General features: G+C 32.6%; 1 protein-coding gene and 1 pseudogene across 1 annotated transcript in view; one reads left to right on the top strand and one right to left on the bottom strand.

Annotated features, from left to right (window-relative positions):
- Positions 1 to 27159, top strand: part of LOC145294041 (uncharacterized) — a 138409-nt gene that overhangs the window by 2974 nt on the left and 108276 nt on the right. The window lies entirely within an intron of this gene.
- LOC145294463 (5S ribosomal RNA) lies at positions 15687 to 15804 on the bottom strand (annotated as a pseudogene).

The following is a 27159-nucleotide window of genomic DNA, read 5'->3' as shown; positions in this document are numbered from 1 at the left end:
AATTAATCTCAAACCCAAAATTATTTGCTACTAATTTACTATTATTCTTAAATCCAAACTTATTTACTATTAATTCACTAATAATGTCAACTCAACATTATTTGCTATTAATTTACTATCTTCTCAACTCCAAACCTATTTACTATTAATTCACTATTAATCTCAAACCTAAAAACATTTGCTACTAATTTACAATTTTCTCAACTCCAAACATGTTGCTAATAATTCACTATTAATCTCAAACCCAAAATTATTTGCTACTAATTTACTATTATTCTTAAATCCAAACTTATTTACTATTAATTCACTAATAATCTCAAACCCAGAATTATTTGCTATTAATTTATTATTACTCTCAAACCCAGAATTATTTGCTAATAATTCACAATTAATGTAAAACTCAAAATTATTTGCTATTAATTTACTATTGCTCTCAACACCAAGCTTATTTACTACTTGCATTTCTGTCCGGCTTTGCTCGGGCCCTATGTACTGTTCATAACGAGTCCTACGTGTGAATATATTTTATGTAAGATTTCAAATGTTTAGACCAAAATTTGTCTGAGTAATTTCACACAGACCACAGAAGTCGATTTATTTTACATTTGACCCATATTTAACCCCTTAACATTTATTATTATGGTCTCAAATCAAAAGAAAAAGTTTTACCCATATCCAAGTTACCTACATTTTAAATTTCAAGTCTTTAGACCCAAAATTTTGTAGAATCTGCAATGGTCAACTCTTTCAACTTTGACTTTGGGCAGCAAAGTTTTCGCCCCAAAACTGATTAAAATGCTTGCAAAATGCCTGAATGCTTGTTATGTATAAATTTCAAATGTTTAGACCGAAAATTGGCTGAGTAGTTTGCTAGATACCGCAAACGTAAAATCTTTTGAACTTTGACCGCTTGGCAGCTCAAATTTCCGACCGAAACCGATTAAAAAGCTTGCCCTATCTCTGAATACCTTTTATGTAAATTTGGCTGAGTAATTTGGTAGAGATGCAGAGATCAATTATTTTAACTTTGACTCCAATTTTGACACTTTAACATTTACTTTTGGGGGCTCTAATCAAAATAAAATGTTTGATCCGTGTCAAAGTAACCTACATTTTAAATTTCAAGTGTTTAGACCCAAAATTGGCGGAGGAGTTTGGTAGAGTTTTCACAGATCAAATCGTTGAACTTTGACCCCTCGACAGCCAAATTGCTGGCCGACAACTGATTAAAAAGATTTTCTCAAATCTCAGTATCCCTTATGTCAAATCTCGAGTCTCTAGATCGAAAATTGACAGAGTTATTGTGTAGGGAAATGTACACAGACACATACACAGACAGACCTTTTGACTTTTATAGATAGATAGATAGATAGATAGATAGATAGATAGATAGATAAATTCACTAATAATCTCAAACCTAAAATTATTTGCTATTAATTTTCTTTTCTTCTCAATCCAAACTTATTTACTATTAATTTACTATTAACCTCAAACCCAAAATTATTTGCGATTAATTTACTATTCTTCTCAAATCCAAACTTGTTTACTAATGATTCACTATGAATCTCAAACCCAATATTATTTGCTATTTATTTACTATTTTCTCAACTCCAACTTATTTACTATTAATTTACTATTAATCTCAAACCCAAAATTATTTGCTATTAACTCAGTATTTTTACACTCCAAACTTATTTGCTATTAATTCAATATTAACCTCTAACCAAACATAATTTAATATTAATATTCTATTGTTCTCAAATCCAAACGTATTTACTATTAATTCACTATTAATCTCAAACCCAAAAGTATTTGCTATTAATTTACTATTACTTTCAAAACCAACCTTATGTACTACTTGCATTTTTGCCCGTCTTTGCTCGAATCCTTCGTACTGTTCATTACTTGCCCTATGTGTAAATATACTTTTATGTAAAATTTCAAATGTTTAAACCAGAAATTATCTGAGAAATTTCGTAGAGTTAGCAGACGTAATTTTTTTTAAACTTTGACCCCAATTTTGACCCATTAATATTTATTGTTTTGATATCAAATCAAAATAAAATGTTTGACCCATGTTCAAGTAACCTATATTTAAAATTCCAAGTCTTTAGATCCAAAATTGGCGGAGGAGTTTGATAGAATCTGCGAAGGTCAACTCTTTAAACTTTTACCTTGCAAAACCCTTGCCCTAAAAGATAATAAAATGCTTGCCGCATGTCTGAATACCCGCTATATAAAATTTCAAATGTTTAGACCCAAAATCTGCTGAGTAGAGATCCCAAGATGTAAGAGAGCCTTCTACTATAATATTTTATTCCCCAGAACTGCTAGACTTTGGAATTCTCTTCCGGGTTTCTGCTTCCCCATCTGTACTGACATTCAGAAGTTCAAGTGAACAGACATCTTGCTGCCCAACTCCCTACATAGCATCCCTGCAACTTATGTCCCTGATAGTTGCCCCTACATCAAAGTAGCATTGTGCCTTGTTTGGGGTGAAAATGTAATTTAAAAAAATCTTCTGAACTTATAATCTTTTCTTCGGCAGCAAACGTAAATTACAAATGGCAGCCGTTTTTGCTATCAGCAGCACGTTGTTTTGGAGTTTTAAGAACTCACCAACTGATTTTGGATTATACCATTCTTAGCATTGCATTTTACGATTGTATCTATATTTCTTCTGCATTTACACCATGGAATATCCTTTTTTTTTTTTTTTTTGCTTCTTTTAGGCTTTCATTCAAGCTTTTTAGTTTTTCAATATATGAAAAACTTTGCAGGACATATTTCCTCCAATGGTTGGAGCAATTTGTGGAAAATCCATTGATTAAGGAAAAAAATGTATTCCTTGTTAAAAAAAATCAAGTGTTCGTAATATGTTTGATTTATAGAACTTAATTTTCGTTTACACTATTGCTCTAGCTCGTATCTTGAGCTTTTTGGTCGTATTGGAATTGCCTAATAAATATTTATACCAATTTTTATATGGGATTTTATTTTTCAGTATTATACATATTTAAAAGTATTTAAAAATTTTCAGTTATATATATATGACATTTTTGAAATACTTTTAAATATGTATGTGTGTGTGTGTGTGTGTGTGTGTGTGTGTGTGTGTGTGTGTGTGTGAGAGAGAGAGAGAGAGAGGGAGAGAGAGGGAGAAAGAGAGAGAGAGATTTGAAGACTGGTTTCTTCTGTGGAAAGCAATCATTTATTAAGTCGCCTGACGAGGACTTCTGGTTATAACCGACTATTTGTCCGAAACATTAACATGTCCAGTATCAGGACCATGTAAATTTGTTTATATATATATATATATATATATATATATATATATATATATATATATATATATATATAATATATATATATATATATATATATATATATTGCTTTTCTTAATAACCTCGTTAAATTCATTAGTTATCATTCTTTAATACCTTTAATCTAGTATACACACACACACACACACACATATATATATATATACTTGTATCGCGTAACATTTGTCTTTTTTTACACTTTTATACAGAAGAACCACCACTTAATTAGGCCGAAAGGAACTCGAGGATAAAAGTTAATGAAGTTGTCAGTTAAATGTTGAAAAATATTATGAGAGGATTGAAAACGATAGACATGAGCAAAATTGGATCATTAAAATGGATAAGCCAACGTGCATTTGTTGACATTAGACTTGAAAAACACACGTTTCGTCTAGTGTTGGGTACACATAAGAAAATCAGAACATTCTTTGAAGTGCTGGTAAATAAACGAGTTTTTGCTGTGAATGTTCTACCGGTGAAGGATGGGACGGAGGTTGAAAAAAATTAAATGTCCTATTAATTTGCATTTATATTTCTTTCTTCAGTTTTCTTAAGATATCGGTATAAATATAGATTTCTTGCATGTGAAAGCCTCCTATAGTATTTATGCGATCATTATTTATACTATAATCACGAGATTGGTCAATGTTAAACACTGCGATGTTTCTCTTAAATAACAAAACTCCGTCTGTTACCAATCCTTCGAACAAACTCATTAACTTTTTTCCTCGAGTGGCTATTACCTCTTGATAATTTGTGAGTTTAAGTACTATTTCTTGTACTGTAGAGATTGCGAAATACTGGCGTCTATTTACTTGTATTATAATGCAAAAGTAATTCACCGGTCAGTAACAGTTATTAACAAAGAAAAGCGATATGTATTTATTTTTGGGGTGTCAACTGTCAGAGTGTCTAGTTGTTAGTCTTTCTCTACTCTATCGTTATCTTCATGATATGTAATCGACAGAGCTCCAATCTCTGGTTATCTCCTACAAAACTTTCACACTGAACCACTGAAAATATCTTCCCTTTCCTCTTAATACCTAAAACTAAAAGGAACCTCCAGAAGAAAAGAATTATCCTTTGTGAAACGCAATACTACGGGCTGTTCCCCAGCTGGTTACAACATGGTCGTTCTCAATTTTAATTTAAACAAATTCTTGTTGATTTGTCCTTTTAAATACTCAAACGCTGCCCAGCCCCTACCATTATTACGAATCCTCCGAACAATCTCATTAACGCTTATCCTGAAGTGTCCTTCAAGCTTTCGTAATTATGACTCGTTAGTACAGTTAACAAAAGGGCCCCTTTAATTTCAACATAACTTTGGACATAGATTTACCTTCTGACTGGCGCAAAACTGTCTTCTGTTATACGTATGCAAACAACATTTTTGAGAATGCAACCATTGCAAGCCTAAAATCTGAACTAGCCTCTGGCCCTATTAAAAACAAAAAGGCGTTTCATTATAAAATGCAGCAGGAATATATTATATACTTCACCGAACACCAATCTCCCTTTTCTGTAATGGTTTCTTGACTTTGTCAGAAAGGAAAATTACTTTTTTTATTGCAGGCCACACACAGCCAAAGTACAACCCACTTATCCCAGAAAACTCGCAAGGATTATTAAAGACCCTATTTACTTCCTACTTCAGAAAATGTGTCACAGTTCAGAAGATGGGTAAAACCAGCTACCCCGACGGTGGGAAAGGCACTCTAATTGAGTACAAAGTAATCATAAAAGGAGCGCTGTCATCACTCTCTGGTAGGGGCACCTGGCTGAATAATATTTAAAAAAAAAAATCTCCTACTGACTAAAAGAGGAGGTAATGCCTGGGAGAATGCATCTCCTATGACCAAACCGGACGGTAGCTCATCCCGCAGCAGAAGTGTCTTATTAGCCTAGTCAGTCCCTAGCTTGACAGAAATATGCCATGGCGAACCTCATCTGGTTGAAAGTTTGAGTAGTAAAATAAAACTTCAAAATATGTCATCACAGCAATTTTTTGGATGCGGAATGCGAGATTATCTCATTTCTAATTGAATTATTTTGTCAATTTATCTATTTTTAACTATAAGGTTGCTGCAAAAATAAAGTTGTTTTTTTTATAGTTGAATGTCAAAATGTCGTTTTTTTTATAGTTGAACGTCAAAAATCGAGATTATTTTGGCACCTACTTAATAGCTACAACTTCCGGTTTTTTATTGCAAATTGCAAATTATTTTCCTTAAACTATATCATTTCATCCCGAAATATTATTACTGTCCCAAACAAAAAGGGACACAACTCTGTATTGACGAATACGAAAATGATGTCCCTTGTTTTAAGATCACATCCTATAAAAAATAATTCCGGCCATAGTTCATACCGCCCATGTGGAACACTTGCATTTATTTACTTGTGTGCCATGGTTTTCAAAATGATGCTAAGACGAACATCGGCTGGTTGGAAAGATGCGAGCGATTCGAATTATGAAAAGAACCTGGAAAACGTGTTATCACATCACTTTTAGTGCTGGGAAAGCAATACGATCTAATTGTTTAGAAAGCTACCGGTTTGTGTCCACTAATAAAATATATTTAATGAACACAACACGAATTGAACAACAAACTTCTTTTCAACAGTAATAATGAAAAAGGCTATTTATTTGCAGCAGACATTGAAGGTCAGTATCGGTCAGTTGGGATATTTCCTGTGTTGTTCCCAGCTAGCAGTCGTCTCCAGTGGAGACCGTCAATGTTAGGTCAAGATGTCCGGTGGACAGGGGACGAGAGAGGAGAGATGTTGCTAAGCTGAAGGTCCGGTCCTGAGTGACTGACTGACGTTCCTTCAAGACTTTAGGGAGCAGATGAATCATTGCGCCCGGTTAGCTGATAGGTCAATCTATGGCCGAAGAATTCAGAGGGAGGCGCTGATTTTCTAGAGAAAGTGGTCTTTTATAACTGCTACAATTGAACTATTTGATATTTTGTACGGACAACAGTGGTCAATTAAGCTTTTAACAATATGCATCTACACTGCGTTTCATTGGAAGGGATTATATATATATATATATATATATATATATATATATATATATATATATATATATATATATATTACCGTTTTATCTGTTTTAGTTACACATGTTTCTGCTACCGGATTGTATTTGCAATCTAGCAACTTCGTCAAACTTGAACAGTCTGACGAAGTTGCTGGCTCGCAAACGCGATCCGGTAGTAGAAACAAGTGTAACTAAAACAGATAAAAGGATAATAAAAAAATATATATATTTGCTCTGCAATAGTATTGAGCACCTCCTTCAGGTTTTTACTAATTACCAGTTTTGACATATATATATATATATATATATATATATATATATATATATATATATATAATGTTATTTATTTTAACGACGCCGCTTTTTTTTTTTTTTTTTTTTTTTTTTTTGCTTTTCTTTCCCTTTTTTGTCCAATATTATTTTTGTTCCAAAGAACGGGAAGTGTTTTGTTTTTACAAATACAAAGTTGCGTCCCCTTCTTACGATAAAATTCGTATGAATAGAATTCAGGATAAGTAAATTTGGAGAAGGATTTAAATCAAATTTTAGTTTTGTTTCACCAATGCACTAAAAGAACTGACTGATCAAAAACAAATGTTTTTGTGAAAAAGAAATGACAAAGAGCGAGAAAGAAATTTTACTTGATATATTAAATATTGAAATAAATCACTTTATTTGATCGCTCGACCCTGTAATTATTCAGATTTATTTACCGGTTGGGTAATGATTTACAGGAATTAGAAGTCGAAGTATGTAAAGAATATTCTATTGTAAATGGTGTTTAAAATAACATTGGCCGACCTCGTGATTAGGGTATAACAATGTATTGCATGAATATTATAAGGAGCCTTAACATTAAATGTTTTAAAGAATCTATATTTATACCGTTATTATAAATAAATTAACAATAGAAATAAAAAATTTAAGAAATTTAGAAATTTAACTAATCATATATATATATATATATATATATATATATATATATATATATATATATATATATAATAGAACAACAAGAGTATGAAATGAAGTCACAAAACTATATATAGATTGGTTCATTTATTGAGTAATGGAATACAAGCAATTATTTTGGGGATAGAAGGGACTCTTTATGCCAAGGCTCATCGAAGCTAATGGAAGCCTAATCTATATCCACCAATATATAGTTTTGTGCCTTCATTTCATACTCTTGTTGTTTTACTGTATAAGCTCCAATGATAATTGTTGAGCTTGGCATTATCCAGATAAGTCTCCTCTTGTGGAATTGAACTCTCTCTTTTCCTCTAACGCATTAAGCTATATATATATATATAGAAACAGATCCAAAAAATTAAGAATAATTACATTTCAACAATGGTCGTTGATAGTGCACAATAAAAGAGAGCAAATTATATTTTTATTATTCTTTATGTAAATACAGTCATATCTTGCTACGATGTGCAGACCGTTTCGATCATAAATTATCTCATCAGGCAAGATGATTTAAATATTCAAAAAACTGAAAAGGGTTCAGGACCTTTTTCAATTTTAGAGGAGAGAAAATGTAACTTTGCCATGACTGGCGTGAAGCATTATGGATTTATATTTGATTATAAAAATCAAATTTCAGTTAAAGAATGGGTTAAAAGGATAGTTTTGTGAAAGGATTAGAGAGAGTAGTAAGAGGGAAGGGTGATATGAAAATATAGAGAGGGGTATGAATTTACTAATGGGAGAAAGAGGAAAGAGAGGGGGTGAAAACAGTTGACATGTAACAAGCGAGTCGTTTAAAGTGTCTCGACCATGGAAAAAAGTTTAACTGAATTGGGTCATATTGTCTATCTATAAAACACGATGTTTGTCGTTCAATTATTTACTTATTTATTTATTCATTTATTCAATTTAGATCTTTTGTTTTGAAATTAACACGGACTTTTTCAGTTATATTATATTGGATATTTATATTTTAATTTATATCTTAAGTCAAAAAATATTTAAGCTTATCAAATAGTTGTTATTTTAGCTTTTATTTTGTTTCTATATATACACATACGTATACATACATACACATACATATAGACACGCACACAAATACATATGTATATATATATATATACAGATGCACCCACACAAACACACGCGAACAAGCATATGTACATGTATAGACCGTGTTTTGAATTTTTATTAATTTATGTATTAATGTATTTATTTTTTTATTATTTTTATATATTGGTTTTTTATTGTGATTCATAATTATTTTTATTTTCTTTTTTCATTCCTTTTATTTTCTTTTATTAAATTTACTATTTTGTTTCTATTTTTAATTTTAGTTTTGATATGTAAAGGGTATGTTTAAATCTAAATAATTTCCGAAGGATTTTCCAAGTGTTATGCTTGACGTTCATCTTCGTCGCCAACTGTAATGTTTGCAGGTTGGGCCAAATAACGTATAAGGCAATACAAATGAAGACTCAACAAACAAAAGGTAGATAAATAAGAAGTGTATTAGGAAAAGTATATTTACAGTATATTTACATAATGGTTTTCAAGTAAGAGAGTCTTGGCTGGAGAACATATCTGCTCTCGGCTCGGCCTTCGATGGCTTCTGGTTAACACACACTCAGACTAACCGAGTCTTGCTATTTATGTGTAATATTATCCACATATGTAAATGAGTGGGTGCCACCACAACACCAAGGAATTTTAAAATACACTCACGGGCAACTTTAATCTCTACAGTTTGGTTGTATTTTTAGGAACTTAATATATCCTTATTAAAACATCATTTCGTCCACATATTTTGTATATCTTTGAAGATATGTACTTAAAACTATATTATTGGGACTCTTTCGTTAGATATTTTCCAATATATGTAAGCGAATAGGTACAGTTAACTATTTAAACCGATATATTAGGTGCGAATGTAGTACTGCAGAAAGTGTATTAGAGAAATAACGATCAGGGCTTGGGTATTTATTTCATTGAGGGTGTTCTAGTAATATTGGTTGGCTTGGTATAATTTTTAGAAAATTGGTATTTTAGGCTTATCTGTTTGTTAGTGGTAGATTAAAATAAATGGGATACTTAATTATATGGGTGTAGTAGGTGTATATATATATATATATCTATATATATATATACAGATATACATATATAGATATATATATATATATATACAGCAGACACATAGTCACATACATAGAAATACAAATACAATATCAATACTTATACAATATGCATATATATATATGAATATAAATGTACATATATTCACATATATGCATACATACATACAATACGTCATATACATATATACACATATATACTAACCCATATGAAATACGTACATACACATGCACAGGCATATATATGCGGACATACATAGATATATACCAATATACAAGAAAATACACACACACACATATATATGTATATATATACATGTATGTATATATATATGTATATATATAACCGTATGCAGATATTCTATCGTTTTAGTTAACTTACTGATTGTATCAAATCAATTATTAATTTGTATCGTAATAAGTTAATATATTAAAGTTTATTAAATAATACTTATTATTACTTTAGTATACCTAGATATATATATGTAAATATATATATATACATACATGCATACATAATCAATCAAGTGTACATAGATATAGATATATATATATCATGTGTTATAAAAACTATTTACCTATCTATGTATTTATGTATATATTTTTATTACTCATTCTTTTATTTTTAATCATAATTTTTATTATGTATTTATTATTATTTGTTTTTTTTGTTTATATATGAAAAAAGGTGTATTCATATAAAAAATATACTAATTATGTAACTAAGAAATTTCTATTCAATTGGCAAAACCTTGGAAAATAATTTTGAAAATGAAATTTTGATATTAATACACCCTTTTTAGATATTTAAACATAAATATGCTTGTGTGGGTGCGTTTGTGTGGGTATATCTGTATATGTATGTATACATATGTATACATATGCATTTGTGTGTGTGTCTATATGTACGTATGTATGTATGTATGTATGTATGTATGTATGTATGTATGCATGTATGTATATGTATGTGCATATATAGAAATAAAATAAAATCTAAAATAACAACTATTTGATAAGCTTAAATATTTTAACTTATTAAGATATAAATAAAATAAATAAATATTCAGTTTAATATAACTGAAATAGTCCGTGTTAATTTCAAAACAAAAGATCTAAATTGAATAAGTGAATAAATAAATAAATAATTTAACGAAAGACGTCGTGTTTTATAGATAGACAATATGACTCGTTTCTGTTTCACATAGTCGAGAAACTTTTAACTAACTTGAATCATAAAATTGTTTATATCGTCCCCTGTTCATCTCTCCCTTCTCGCTTTCTCCCCTTAGTAAATGCATACCCCTCTCTATATCTTCATATTACCCTTCCCCTCTTACCACACTCTCTAATCCTTTCCTAAAACTATCCGTTTACTCCCCCCCCTTCTTTAACTGAAATTTGATTATTATAATCAAATTAAAATCTATAATGCTTCACGCCAGTCATGGCAAAGTTATATTATCTCTCCTCTAGGAATTGGAAATGGTCCTGAACCTTTTTCAGTTTTGGAATTTTTAAATAATCTTGCCTGGTGAGATCATTTATGATTGAAACGATCTGCACATCATAGCAAGATATAACTATATTTACATAAAGAATAATATATATATATATATATATATATATATATATATATATATATATATAAGATTAAAAGAGATTAAAAATTATTATTATTATTATTATTATTATTATTATTATTATTATTATTATTATCTATATATTAATACGATAGCGTGTGTGTTCTTTTGTGTGTAACGCTTACATCCGGGTCGTTTACTTGTTATGTCCTATTCCTTGTCATAAATAATTTTATCAACAATTCTTCATAAGTTTTGGTTTCGGTTTAGATTATGACTGAAGTAACTCAAGTTATATATATATATATATATATCATAAGTTTTTATTTCGGTTTCGATTCAAGCTACTGCACCCAAGTCATATATATTTTTTTTATTTTTGAAATCGCAACTTTATAACATATAAAATATCGATAGAACATTAACTCTATAATAATATATACGAAATCTGCAAGAATTAAAATATCCTATTTAAGCGTACTTTACGACTGGGCCTAACCGGGCGTTCGTACTAGTTTAGATAAATACTTTTGCAGTTTTAACAATAAGCTACAATAATATCAGAGCGTCTCCATTTACACTGAACATCTACAGAATGCCAACATTAATATATTACATATGAGTGAGTCCCCTGTCGAATTTCCACAGGTCTCGCTAGTTATTATTATTATTATTATTATTATTATTATTATTATTATTATTATTATTATTATCATTATTATTATTATTATCATTATTATTATTATTATTATTATTATTATTATTATTATTATTTCACCTCTTTAAAGAAGTAAGTTCTTAAAAGTTGAGTTCGTTTTTGTGTTATTTTGTGTATTTGTTAAAAAGCTATTAATAATGTAAACTTTCGAGGAAATGTATTTGCAATGTTACAAGGTAACGTTATGTTGATTCGTTAGGGTAACATCTTTGTTGCGTCTTTGTAACCATGTAGTAACGTCATTTTGTTCTGTTGGATAAAATTGTTACACGTGTGTTAATGTTGTTTGTTCGTTTTTATAATTTTTGAGCAAAGGAAACCATGTCAGTCAAGCGTCACAAGACGTCAAATTTTGGTGTGAAACATGTTTAACAGGTGGATCAAACACCCATTTCGTTTTTATGAAGAGTCTAAATTTGGCATCGTACGAGAATTAAAAAAAAAAAGATGGTGTCATTTCTCGTCAATTTTTTTCACTTCGCGTGGGTTGTTATGTGATGCAAATGTCTTTCTCATTATTAATCTACAATACATGCGAATATGAAATGCTACAGACTCTGAAGTTACCCATTCTTTCTTAATTGAACAATTTTGAAAACGACAGATAAAGCGAATTGCAGATTCCCTCTCAGGAACTTCGTCACATGATTGAGAACATAATTCCACCCAAGGTTGAAATGGCGATTGTTCCGTTATATCAATATATGTATAGATTGGCTGGTTACACTAAAGTATTTTCTAAAAGCTTCTTCAGAGCTGAAATTTGATTTTTTTTTTTTTTTTTTTTTGCGTGACGGTTTAGCCGTCCTTCAAGATATAGATAAAGATGGCGGTATGTCAATAGTTAACGACATGGACTGACAACCTAGGTGTTTCAAGTTCGAATCCAGTTCATTCCACAGAAACACTTTCACTTAAGAATGTTGGCAATCATGTAAGTATCCGATATATTTCTGGAAATAATTCTAACTAGAAAGATATCGGGGGAAACGATTGTCAACAATAAATACGAAATGAATGAACGATGCTCAACAAATTTAATAATATACCACGCCTAGTCTTCTCAAATCGTCACCCATTTCGTATTGACCAGACTACACGTTGCTTAACTTTGGGGGTCTGGTTAAAATCAGTGTGTAAACACGATTATACTGAATACAATTTTGTAACGTTTAATTAAATAAACTTTTAAATTAAGTAATTTCTTATTGATCCAAATCATTTAAACGATACTTGTGTTGTCTCTGTCTGAGTATACAATTTTTATGGAAGTTGTTTGAGACAAGGAATGAAGCCAGTTGATGTAAGGAGGTAAAAGGAACGAAATATAATTATTGCGAAGACAGGAGATCCTTAGTTTGATAAAACAAAGGTAATAGGTAAGAGGAAAACAGTCACGGGGAAGTCTGCGATTCTTGCAAATGGGATATTGGATTAGGGGATGAAATATGACATTGAGGGTTAGCAGGTTGTATTACAATGAGATATAAAAACCGCAAATTAGTGAATACTTTTACATCAAAAAGCCAAAAGAGCTGGAACAAAGAATGAAGGGAAAAATCTAGACAATTCTGAAAAAAACACATGCCATAATAGTATTTATAGAAAAGACTGAGACTAGCAACATTACGCATTTGTGTAAGATTCAAAGAGAGGATGTACAGAAGAAGAGGATGAAGGCACCTCTAATTACAGATATATTTTTGAACCTTATCAAGCAACCTCAAATGGAACAGACATTCACCAGTCCAAATATGACAGTAGTATTCTATACAGGGTCTGATAATAAATTTGTAGGGATCTAGAATAGTGTCAGGTGTGTGTGAATGATAGGAGCCAGGAAGAGAATCGACTTTATGAAAGGCAGAAAACAAAGCCCTATACCAAGATCAAGATTTACGAGAAATCTAATAACGGTATTAATTTTGTATGGGAAATTTTTACAATGATATATTGGGGTTTGCGTTCATGTCAGCCATTGATAAACAGCAAAATAAATGTTTCATTTTGTTTTTCTATAAACTTAAAAATTTAAGAAATAAATTAATGAAAATTTACATAGAAATATCGACTTTGGGAACAAGGTTCTACATTCATTCCCGGGCAATGTCAGTGCGTATAATAATAATAATAATAATAATAATAATAATAATAATAATAATAATAATAATAATAATAATAATAAGCAGACTATATGATGAAGATCAAGGAAACATAAAAAGAGAGAACATGGCAGAGAACGGAAATGGACATGGAACATAAAGAAAGTTGGTATAATACCGATAATTATATGAGCACTAGGAACAGCTACGAAAAACAAACTGGAAAAGGCGTGGAAGAAATTTGAATCAAATGGAGACCGGAGCCATAAAACAGACAACAAAGATTAAAACAACTGAAATCTTAAGGAAAATCCTTGGATGCAGAAACCAACCAACATAACGTGCGAAACTTAAGAAGCTACATTGAATTTGCCATTGAAAATAAAGAAAACAATAGAAAGGGAACCATCACGTGAATCTAAGGGAACTGAACTTGTAAAAAATCTCATAAATTGCACCCCTCCCAAAGTGATGGCACTAGCGTCAGCTAATGCTACACCAAAATGGTCGTGAAGGGTTAAGAAGGATGGAAAGCCGGGAGAGGAGAAGGATGGAAAGCCGGGAGAGAAATTAACGATAATCGACTGTTGTAATAACATAAAATCATTTGCAATTGTTATCGAAAAGGGTGAAGAGTACTGTACTGGAGATCTGGGAGGCTTGTTGCCACTCAGATTTCGGGGAACATTATCGACTATTTTTTCAGTGGGCAATTACTGATGATAATCTGTTTGAGAACTCCTAGTGAGACTACGACCCCTTAAAATAAAATGTGTAGTGTTGATAACGACTCGAACCACACCAAATATTTGAGAAGAGTCAAGGAGGATGGACAGACCAAACAGAAAAATCACTCACCAGACATCCAGACATGAAGGGGATTGAAACCTTGAGGAGGCTTATTGTTACCAAAATGCCAGTGAAGACAAATGAAATCAATGGCAAGCGGCTGTTGCGATAATGCTAATTGATTAGCAAAGGTTATCAAAAGATGTGAAGAGTACTGGAAATTTGGGGAAACTTTTATCACCCAGACTCCAATAAATATTATCGACTGTCATCGGTGAATAATGCGGGGAATAGATCAGACGATTCTGAAAAGCACATGCCATGATAGTATTTATAGGAAAGACTGAGATTAGAAACATTACATATGTGTGTAAGATTAAAAGAGATTAAAAATTATTATTATTATTATTATTATTATTATTATTATTATTATTATTATTATTATTATTACTCATTAGGAGTTCTGGCCCTGTCGGTGGGGCATTAGAATACGCCGACTGCCCCCTTGCAGAGGGTAAAAGTCCCTCAATGGGGGTCCTGGATATGACCTTAAACTATATCCAGTGGTGAGGCCCCAGCTTGTGGGCTTTGGGGAGTGTGGAGCAACCCTTTAATTACCATTGCTCCCAGGTCCACTCTGGGTTAAATAAAAACCGACGTGAAAACAACAAATATAATCTATTAAAAAAAAAATTCTTCAAAATCTTTGGATTCGGCATTAAATAACCCGAAAAAGGTTGATATGCCGTAAAATAAAAACAACCAACCAACCAATCATTAGGAGTTCTCAAATAAGTCATCATCAGATGGCCTGTGTGAGAACTACTAGTGAGTAATAATAATGATGATGCCTTCGTTCAGTCTCGAAAGACAATGGATACCCCCTGTAAGGGTAGCTGCGCGTGTAATTTGAGGCAATGGTTGCGCAATCTCCAGCAACACCTCTCCTGAATCGGCACTGATTGAGTCCAGTAGCAAGGAGAAGTTCAGGAGGACTAGAAACATTGCCGAGATAAGCAGAGGGCACATACAGCACCTGGAATTCCCAAATGGTTAACCATTTTAGTACTAACTAGGCTCAACGTTGCTTAACTTCGGTGATCTAACGGGACCCGGTGTGGCAACATGATTATGCCGTATATACGAAGAAGAAGAAGAAGAAGAAGAAGAAGAAGAAGAAGAAGAAGAAGAAGAAGGGAAAAACTGCTTCCTATCATCTTGAAATCAGATCAAGCTATTTATTTAAAATAAATAATCTTATGGTTTATTGATGTACAGTATAAAAATAAATACGTGTATATTGACGAAACTAAACACTAACGAGCCAATGTTAGCACGCAACGACCTATTTTATTCGTAGTAATTCGGACTTAATTTACTCAATGATAATTTCTTAAAGAGATATTTCACCAGACGTTATTTAGCAACATTTTATCGATAAGAGAAAAAGGTATCAAATTGCATAAACTGATATGTAGAATATTTATATTTCAAGACTGGCGTGCGAACCAGGTGTTACCCGGAAGCTGGGGCCATTTTTTTTTTTAGCATTTTCTTTTGCATTTTTCTAGCTTTTTTTTTTTTTTTAGCTTGTTTTGTATTTTAATGAAAGTCGTATTATAAAGCTATTTTAAGGCGTCTACCTTTAAGACTCCTACAACGGATAAATAAACAGACAGCAAGAGGGGAAGACAATTAAGTTTAATCTGTTCGATCAGATTTCGCCTTTTTCAGAAGCACGTCAGCTTCTCGTCCTTTCAGGATACATGAGTCAAAAAAAAAAAAAAAAAAAAGGTGTAAAAAAGTTCAGCTTTTGGGTGCAACACGTGTGAGGGCATTATTTTTAATGTTACTACATCCGGTTTCCCAAGGGCTCGTCAGAACAAATTTAGTAGGCCATAGTACAGGGTGACCCAAAAGAAACGGGCCCCAACTCTAATTAGGCCCCGTTTCTTAGTGTTTTGTCCGAATGAAACGAAACTTTGGTCATAACTAGTTTACTGTAAAATGCTCACTAAAACAATTGAATGTCCTCTGTTTGTTTGTTTGTTTTTTTTTGGGGGGGGGGTCACCCTGTATAATTGTTACAATGCCAGCATGCGTAGTGCATATCATGAAACATTGTGTGTAATTGTGTCCAGTAAATGTAGACTCTATAGTTTTATCCTTGCAGTAGTAGTAGTAGTAGTAATAGTAGTAGTAGTAGTCGTAGTATGAAATATTTAAGAATGCTTCGTCGCAAATTTGATGCAATTATAAATATAAGTTATAGTTTTTAAGTGTTTTTGACTTCACAGTAGTAGTAGTAGTAGTAGTAGTAGTAGTGTGAAAGGTGTAAGGATGTTTATTTCAACTTTAGTTCAATTCTGAGCAGTAGTTTTAAAATCTTTAAGTGTTTTTATCTTTGCAGTAGTAGTAGTAGTAGTAGGATGAAACATTCAAGGATACTTAATCCCGAATTTCGTGCAAATCTGAGCAGTAGTTTCACGGATTTTACGTGTTTTTGTCTTCGCAGTACTTGGAGTCGTCGTCGTAGTAGTAGTAGTAGTAGTAGTAGTATAAAGCATTTAAGGATGCATCATCCCAAATTTGGTGCAATTCTGACCAGAAGTTTTAGAGTCTTTAAATTTTTTTTGCCCTAGTAGTAGTAGTAGTAGTAGTAGTAGTAGTAGTAGTAGTAGTAGTTTGTTTTTGTTTTACGGCATATCAACCCTTTTCGGGTTATTTAATGCCGAATTCAAAGATTTTGAAAAACAATATTTTAATAGAATATATTTGTTGTTTTCAAGTCGGTTTCTATTTAACCCATAGTTGGGACCCTAACAGGTACTACCACTTCGGGTCAGAGTGGACCTGGGAGCAATGGTAATTAAAGGGTGCCTCCACAGTCCCCAAAGCCCTCAAGCTGGAGCCTCACCACTGGATATAGTTTAAGGTCATATCCAGGACCAAGTAGAAGTAGTAGTATGAAATATTCAAGGATACTTCAACGCAAATTTGGTGCAATTCTGAGCAGTAGTTTCAAAGTCTTTAAGTGTTTTTCCTTCGCAGTCGTAGTAGTAGTAGTAGTAGTAGTAGTAGTAGTAGTAGTAGTAGTATCACCATTTCCGAATATCAAGAAATGTTTCATCTCGAATTTAGTATATTGCGGAGCAGTAATTGTGCAGCCTATAAGTGACACACAGAACAAACATGTTTTATGCATTATTTCGGTCATATAAAAATAACTTCTTTTTTTTCAAATGTTGACGTTGCTGAATTCTGGCGAAAAAAAATCGTAATATTCAATTATATTATACATAAGGAAAAGTTAACTCCCATCAGCAATGGATGGATGCTCGATTATTTCAGTAACAAAAGCCGCATAAATAAATCTTTTCAATTAATGATTTCTGCTTTATGAAGGTCTACTCTGTTAGAAAAAATAATTTGGTCCACTTTTTTCTATTCTAATATGTAGAGATGTCCGATATTGTTTAAGCAATTAATCATGAATAAATGACGTGGGAGGATTTTTTACTCTTACGCTCAGATATACTAACACTGCCTCTGGTACACCGGAAACACTTCCTTGCATTTAATAACAAGGGTGGCTGTCGCGAGACAAGATTTTTCGGTGAATGTCACCATTAATTAAATACGCTATTTTTTTTTGGTATTAAGCACTTAATGTAAATTTTTTCTGAATTTTTTGTATGAGGATTTATAATATGTATTATTTAGATTATTTTGACTACTGTTCTCACTTTGTTATTCTCACAAACATTCAGCCGTAAAACTATGAGACAATCGTAGGCTGGGGTCAAATACAAGGTCATAGATTAGCAATTGTGATATTACTGTCCGTGTATATGTATTTGAGTCGACTGGTTGGTTGGTTACCAATGTGATATACTATCGTCCTGGTGTCGGCGCTACTCGTGGCCGTTGTTAGTGCGGGGATATTGGCCTCTAACTATCGTCCGAGTTCGAGTCCGGTGGCACAGGGATCGCATGAACTCCAACCAGATTTTCTCTGTGTGTGTTTTTGTTTTGTTTTGTTTTTAAATTATTTTTAAAACTTTATAAAAACTATTTCCCCGTTTGAAATTTAAAGTAAAATTAAAGGATGAAAATATGGATAAAAATTAGTTGTTTTTACACTTTAGGTAACATTGTTCTTTCTTTGCATAAACCAAAAAAAATCGTTTGCTAAAATACAATCACTAAAATATTAAGAAGTGGCCGTGATGTAGATAAGAAAGCGAACTAACGATGTAGTCTACACATATATTACACTCTGTCAATAGTTATGCGCTCATGTCGTGTATAAAGATCCGCAAAGCTGCGATTATGGCGCCACTGAGTTGAACTGTAGATAAGTGCCTGGATGGCGTTTCATCCCTGGTGTAGTCAGAAAAAGTGATGTTTTAATCTTTAATCTGATGTTTAAACTAGACACTTAATTAGGCTGTCCGGCAAAGGAGATCAATCTGTGAGCTTAAGATCTGTGCTATATATAAAATAGTCATGACATTTTTTTCTTCAAAAAAATATATACTTTTATAATATCATTTTTTTTACTCGTATTCACCCCATACAATACATATTGCCACTTGGACGTAAGTGACTACTACTTGAGGCCATGTCTGCAGAAGCACTATACAGAGAATTGAGCGGCGAGATGTCTGTCACATTACATTTGAATTTCTGTGCGATAGTACAGTTAGTGGAAGAAATTATTAGAGTAGAAGGCTTTCCTGCATCTGGAACCTTAATAGTAAAGGAGTGGGATTTTGCTGCTTGTTGGGTTAGTCAAGGGTATGTATATCGAAGGAGAACAAGTGTTATGAGTTCATTAAAGCACATTTCTATTAAAGTATTTATAAAACGGGGGCAGGGATATGACATTTTAGCAATGGGACAGAACTTGGCCGATAGTGTGGAACCTATTAAATTTGAGACTTTTGTACCCTGTCCAAGAGTAGGAGACTGCTGATAGATGCATGTTTACAAGGGACAATATACAAAGAGACGAGCAACAAGATGTCTGTTCACATTACATTTGATTTTCTGGATCTTAGTACAGTTAGGGAAGCAGGAAACAGGTAGGGAATTCTAAAGTCTAGCATGTCGAAAGGGAAAAAAACTACTAGAGTAGAAGATTTTCCGGCATCTAGGGACCTCAACAGTAACTGAGCGGAAGTTTGCTGCTTTTCGAGTTTGTCGGGAACAAGTGCTACGGGTTCGTCAGAGAACATTTCATTAAAGCACTTGTAAAACATACACAGGGATGTAACATTCCGGTGATGAGACAGGGGTTGAAGATTAGTTAATAGTGCGTGGCATATTAGATTAGAGATTCTTTATTTGGACCCTATCTAAGGAGGGGGACTAGTGGTACATGCAGCAGATGTGGTAGCAATACTCCATTTTATCAGCTGACGCTGTTACAGTCGGCTGCGAACGAGTGCCTTTCGCTTCGTGTGTGACCAGCTAATAAGCTAAATTCTCCGACTCAGAAAATCTGTCAATCAAAAATTAAAATACTTCTACTCCATTGACCACTCCGACTCTTGTTCACGAACCGAATGTTACTCCTTTGAAGACTGTCAACTTGTCGAGCATGTGTGACTCACTTTTCAACTTCTTTGCACTAGTCGCCTCTAAGGCACATTAAAATATGAGCCGAGGGACTTAGCTGACACTTGCTATTAAATATATGGCAGCTCGAATAAAAGTCGGTCGGTGAATAATATTTCCTGATATTTCATGCGCAAATTAAAAGAATTTCGCTCTTTAAATTAATTAATAATTAGTCTAAATTAATTACTCATTGTTTCACAAAGTAAAAACAAATGAAATATTTCAGGAATGTAAACGACGCTTAAATAAAAAAATATTTTGGTAAACCCTAAATTAATAACAGGGTTTACTTCGTATTATTTGGATTCATCGGACTACTGTTCTTATCTTGAGTGTGATTTTCACAACATTTCGGTCGATATAACCTCCGACCTTCTTCAGGTGTTTCTTGTCGAACTCGGGAATGTTTCTGTCGAACTTGGGTATTTGGAGAGAATTTCTAGCAGAACCCTTTATTTACTTCTCGGGGAAAGCGTGTACTTGGAAAAATCAATTGTAAAAAGTGATATTCTCCTGAAGTTGAAAGTTCATCCTCAGTGTGGGCGACTGAAAAATACATTTGCGAATTACTTAGGACTTCTATCCAGTCATGGCTGATGGAACAAGAGCACACTACCCCCGTGAAGTAAATAAAGAGTTCTGCTAAAAATTCCGTCCAAATTCGACAGAAACATTCACGAGTTCGACAAGATACACCTGAAAAAGGTCGGAGGTTACATCGACCGAAACGTTGTGAAAAGACAGTAAATATGAGAACAGTAGTCCGATAAGTCTAAATAATACGAATAACCAATCTTCATCTAAAAAATTCAGAAACGTCAGGGTCTACTTCCATGGACATTGTTTCCCAACATAAATGAAGGCAGCGCTTTATAGTATTAAAAAAAAAAGTGCGCGCTTTTTAATATGCCATAATCATAGTTTCACACACGAACCTCGGATTAAATTCAAGCTTGTTTTGATCACTTTATATTCCCACTTCTGTCTGCTCACCCGAAGCCTTAGATTTATCATGGCTCGAAGGAACATTTTTTTCCAATTGAAGACAGTTGGAAAAATCAACACGTGTATTTGATGCAAAATAGCATTGTTGTATAAACAGCGACTTTTGTTTGGCAAATCTATTACATAGTATTTCGCCAAGGTAAGAAAACGTAAATAGGGTATCTTTCAATATGTTTTTTTAAGTTAATGTATAAATAAATACATGCAAAATAAAATAAAAATACTTATCAATAGCTTTTCTATTAAATCAAATATGGCTCCAATATCATAATACAAATATTCTTCGAACTTTTTCCAGCTTTATGTATCATGCCCAATGCTTTTTCTTTTCTTTTTAAAGTTAAAAGTTCATTTCTTCTGCTGAGTCAGTGCGGAAAATTGTTTAAATTGACATAATAATAATCTGATTGCTTCTGCACTGCGAAGAAGGTGCTGTAAAAGTGTATATTTTGGCATGCTGAACTAAATAAATGGTAAGATGTATAATATATTAGATTTTGGAATATATCTCTTCTGTCTATCATCTCTCTTATATATACCTACTAAAATATTTTAAATATAACAAAATATGTGGTAAAATATCAAAATATCAAAATATATATTAAATTGTCGTAATTCCTAAAAAGTTCACAGAACATTTTTCTTACGAAATATAGTTTTATATTATGCATTATAGTCCGTAATAATTGTGTATATTAACTCATGAAATAGTTAAAAGTAGTCTGTATATAAAAATTGACGACTGAATTTTATTTACACTATTTTAATGGGAATATACAGGGTGACCCACTTACAAGTAGCCAAGAAAATGTAGTCGAGAGGAGGGAACATTCTTTTATTGTTTAAATTGCCTGTAGCATTGCTGAAATTACATGTAGTGTTATAAAAGATGCGGAAAGTGCTCCCCGTTGATATCTATGCATTTCTGAGCACGTTTAACAACGTTTGCAGATAATGCCTGTAGATATTCTCTGGTGATTCTCCTGATTGCGTTGGTAATGTTCTCCTTTAGTTGATCTAGATTGTGAGGATTATTTGCATAAGGCTTTTGTTTTAAAGTTCCCCAAAGATACAAATCACATGATGACAAGTCCGGAGAACGTGGTGGCCATAACACTTTTTTTATTGTTCTTTCTTCGGTAAACATGTCATGAACTCGTGTCAATGATCTTTGAGACGTGTGGCATGTGGCGCGATCTTGTTGGAAAAGGAATTGCATTTTGTATTGTAGTGTCAGTTGGTCGTTAAGAGAAAGATTCGAAAGATCGGGCTACTTTTAAGTGGTCGTTTAATCTGAAAAAAAATTGATTAGAGAAAGAATTGGGCTACTTTTAAGTAGGCCACCCTGAATGATTCGATTTTCAACCAATTCGGTTTTCGAACAGCTTTTCAAAACGAATTATATTCTTTCTTTTTTGCGAACGATAAAGCTATTTATGTCAGAATGCTGTTTTTACTCGGGATGTTATTCGCATAACTATCCAGCCGATGTAACCTTCGAACTTCTTTAGAAACGTCTTGTTCAAATCGAGAATCTGTGCAGAATTTTGAATGGAATTATTTATCTAATCCACAGGGCTTCGCAGAGCCCATTACGCATCGGATAAAAGTGCTAAGTTTTGTTCTAAGTAACCATTTTCTGGAAGCTGATGGGTTTATATTCGAGACAGATAATATAAAGAATACAATTACGAATTACTTAAGAATCCTGCCTGGTGATGGTTAAGAATATAAGAACAAACTACTCCCGGGGATTAAATAAAGAGTTCAGTTCGAAATTTCGTACAGATACTCGAGTTCAAAATAGAGATTACCGAATTCTACGTGACGTGCCTGAAGAAGGTCGGAAGTTATATCGCCCGAAACGTTGGGAGAATAATATCCAAGATGAGAACAGTAGTCCGAATAATACAAATAATATAAATTATCCATCTAAAAAAAATCAGAAACAGTTTATTCCAATTTAAAGAGGGTTTGCTTAAAAATTTAAAGCACCATTTTTTTCTCTAGTTTTTAAGACGGTCTGATCGCCAAGAGCGTCCATGAGTCATCGCTTTAAAAAAAACACACACACATTTTCACAATCTTCTGTGTGAATATTTATGCAGTAAAGAAGTCGAATGTACTCTTCCAACTGGTGGTAACCTTGAAATTCCCTAGAGCCTTCTTAGTACAGAATCATCATCATCATCATTTCAGCTATTTAAATCACGTTGTGTAAAAGAGACGAATGGCTCAGGATTTTTTGCCGCAATTCCGGTTTGGGGTGTTGCGCAGGTCAAAAAACATTTTTTTAAATGGTGGGTGGGGGGTGATGTCATAATTTTGACCGGAAGATATGCTGATAGCAGATGGGACTTCGTTTCCTTTCAAACAGGATCCGTTTGCCTTGGAGACGAAAATCCTTGAGAACTTGTGAAAACGATCAGTGAAATTTGAACGGAACTTGTTTCAACTTGTGCCACATTAAATAAGTTTCCGTTAATGATTGACGGAACGCAGTGGAAATTCCATGATGCGTACCATATCAACCTGTATAATTCGCTTTTAATAATAATAATAAATATTTGTCAAGGCCATTAAAAAAAGCATTTTTTCCTCTTCCGTAAAAATAGTTTATTTATTTTTATATCTGTTTTTTTTTTTTTTTCACCTCCAAATAAAGCACATTGCCATTAAATTGTAAGGGGCTACTATTGGTACGAGATTTGCAGGGATACTGTGTAGGGGGTAGGGCAGCGAGATGTCTGTGGGCTAAGATTACAGTGTAGTATATGTTCTGATGCCACACTTAGCTAATTTGTCCTTAGTCATTGGAAGAGAAGCCCTTCTATACTATTATCTATTTTAATGTTTGCCTACTTCCAGAGTGTACCTTTTGGGGAGCTGCTTTTCTTCCACAATAAAAACAAGTTCATGTCACATTTTGCGTTCGTTAGATAATATAGATTATAAGGTATTTACAGCTTCTCTTCCAATTTTCGGATTTTAATCATGTCAAAACGCACTTTATTTCCTTTTAGTGGATTGATTGTTGCTATTTCTTCTGATGAGTAAAGGGCAAAATAATTTAACTAATTGATATAATCATTAAGTGAATGAGTTTGCGCTACGGAACAGATACTGTCAAGAATTGTGAATTCTAACTGAATTAAAGGAATAAATTATAAGATGGGCAACATCATGGTTTCTTTGGAATATAGACTTTAGTCATTCATTCACTATATATATATATATATATATATATATATATATATATATATATATATATATATATATATATATATATAGTCTAAAGAAGCTTTGAATAAAAATGTAAAAGTAAAAATAAAAATAGAGTGCAGTTTAAATTCCCGGAAATAAAAGAAACTAACTTTAACCTATCACAGACTTAGCATCTACATAATCCGATTTCCTTTTGGTCAAGATCAAAGTGTAGTATCTGTTCTTCAGATGCTGCACTTCATTTTCTTGTTCTCTTTCGGTGGAGGAGAAATCCTTCACGACTGAGACAATTTTTATTTTTGTACCTTTTCTCCACGTTAAAAAACGACCCTGGCGTCTAACTCTGTCCCGTGGGGAGGCATAGTAAATAGGTACATAATCCGATTTCTAAAAAGTTTATAATTACAGAAGAGAATTCATTTATACAAGGAAAGGAGGAAAGAAAAATAAAAGCCTTAAATAAAATTATTAAATAGAAATAGATTTAGCACAAAAAAAAATTATTAAATAGAAATAGATTTAGCAAAAAAAAAAAAAAAAAAACACTTGCATAAGCTGATTTCTCAAAAATTTTAAATTATAATTTTTTAAAACTATATTAGGATGAAAAGAGAAACTCTTAAAGTGAAAATATCTGTGTGTGTCTGTTTGTTTGTGTACATTTTCCTACAAAATAAATCTGTCAATTTTCGGTCTACAGACTCGAAATTTGACATAAAAGGTATTAAGATTTGGGAAAATCTTTTTGGTCGGTTTTCGGCCAAAAATTTGACTGTTAAAGAGTCAAAGTTCAACGAGATGACCTGTGAGAACTTTGCCAAACTCCTCCGCCAATTTTGGGTCTAAACACTTGAAATTTTAGATGTAGTTTATTTGGACAGGGATCGAACTTTATAATTTTATTTGAGCCCAAAACAATAAATGTTAAGGGGTAAAAATTAGGGTCAAAGTTTTTTTTTTAAAATGGCCTCTGCGGTCTCTACCAAATTACTCAGCCAAGTTTTGGTCTAAATATTTGAAATTTTACATAAAGTTTATTCAGACACAGGGCAAGGGTTTTAATCGGTTTTTGGCCGAAATTTTGGCTGCCAAAGGGTCTACTGAACTCGTTAAGATCTCATGTTGGGTTGTTATGGAAGTAATGTCATGTTTTATCGGATATTTGAAAGTATTATTGTGGGCATACTTTCTACTAACCTAAGAAAAAAAATCATCCACCATTGATATTTTATTTAGAGCGAATTCATTTCATGTAATAAGTGTTGTCTGACTTGATGTTTGTTTTCTTTCTCCCTCTCACTACTTGGAATGGTTTCGTCTATGGGCTAGAAAAAAAGCATATGTTTTATTAGCTAACTTTTGTATGATGTAAATGATTAAAGGCATGAGGAATTTTAATTTCGAACAAGATCACAGCTGAAACATGTATGCACAAGGGTCAAAGTTCAAACAACTTTAAATTTGCTGTCTCTAGCAAACTATTAAGCCAATTTTGGGTCTAAACATTTGAAATTGTACATAAAAGGTATTCAGACATGCAGCACGCTTTTTAATCAGTTTTTGGGCGAATGTTTCGCTGCCAAGAGGTCAAGGTTGAAAGAGTTGACCTTTACAGATTCTACCAAACTCCTCCGCCAATTTCTGGCCTAAACACTTGAAATTTTAGATGTAAGTTACTTGGACATTAGTCAAACATCTAACTTAATTTGAGCCCAAAACAATAAATGTTCGAGGGTCAAAATTGAGGTCAATTTTTTTTTTAAACTTTACCTCTGCGGTCCTTATCAACTTTTCTCTATGGTAGTTAAGGAAGCCTATTATATAGAAAAGCATTACCGTACATATTCACACTTTGTAATATATACATATGCACATAAAGTTATGAACAGTACATAGGGCCCGAGCAAAACCGGGCTGAACTGCTAGTATATATAGAGAGAGACAGAGATATATATAAGAACAAGAAGTTAATGAAACATGTTAAAAAACACTTTGAAAAAGAGTTAAAAACATATTTAATTTTAAAAAGGAAGCACTAAATAAGTGGATAGTCCTTAATCCGCGGGGTTTCGAAGAAATACTTTCTTTCTCATCAGAGGGTAGGATTTAGCAAAATGCGGGATCGGATTTTGCTTGCAAAAGTATTTAATGAAACTACAAGCGATTATATATATATATATATATATATATATATATATATATATATATATATATATACGGATATCTATTTAACAGATGTGTGTGTTTCTATAATGAGCCCTTTATGAGTGTTCGCGTTCTACATGTGATTCGTCTAGTGTATTCTCTATTAGGTGTAGATGTATATATAAATTTACAGTTTTTAGAAATTTTTGTCGGTTTGAACACCAGCAAAAACAGTTCTCAAATCTTCTTTCCATGCGCCTCTTTCATGCGTCCTGAAATTGAAGGTGCTTCTCTCCGAAAGTCAAAACGCTCAGACGAAAATGATATTTTTAAATATAATGATTTACTTTTTCCTGTTTTTTGGGGGGGGGTTTTTTCAGAGTTGGCACGCTTTGTATAAGATTACATTTTTCTAAGTCGACCCCTTTCTGAATTCCATTGGGTGCCCAGTCATAAAAAAAAACATTCGTCTCTACCGCGTTGCCTATCGAAACTGA

This window comes from Euprymna scolopes, chromosome 15 (assembly GCF_053919585.1).
Source record: "Euprymna scolopes isolate OS-2025 chromosome 15, ASM5391958v1, whole genome shotgun sequence".
Taxonomy (NCBI): Eukaryota; Metazoa; Mollusca; class Cephalopoda; order Sepiida; family Sepiolidae; genus Euprymna; species Euprymna scolopes.
This window is presented reverse-complemented; position numbering and strand designations above follow the sequence as displayed.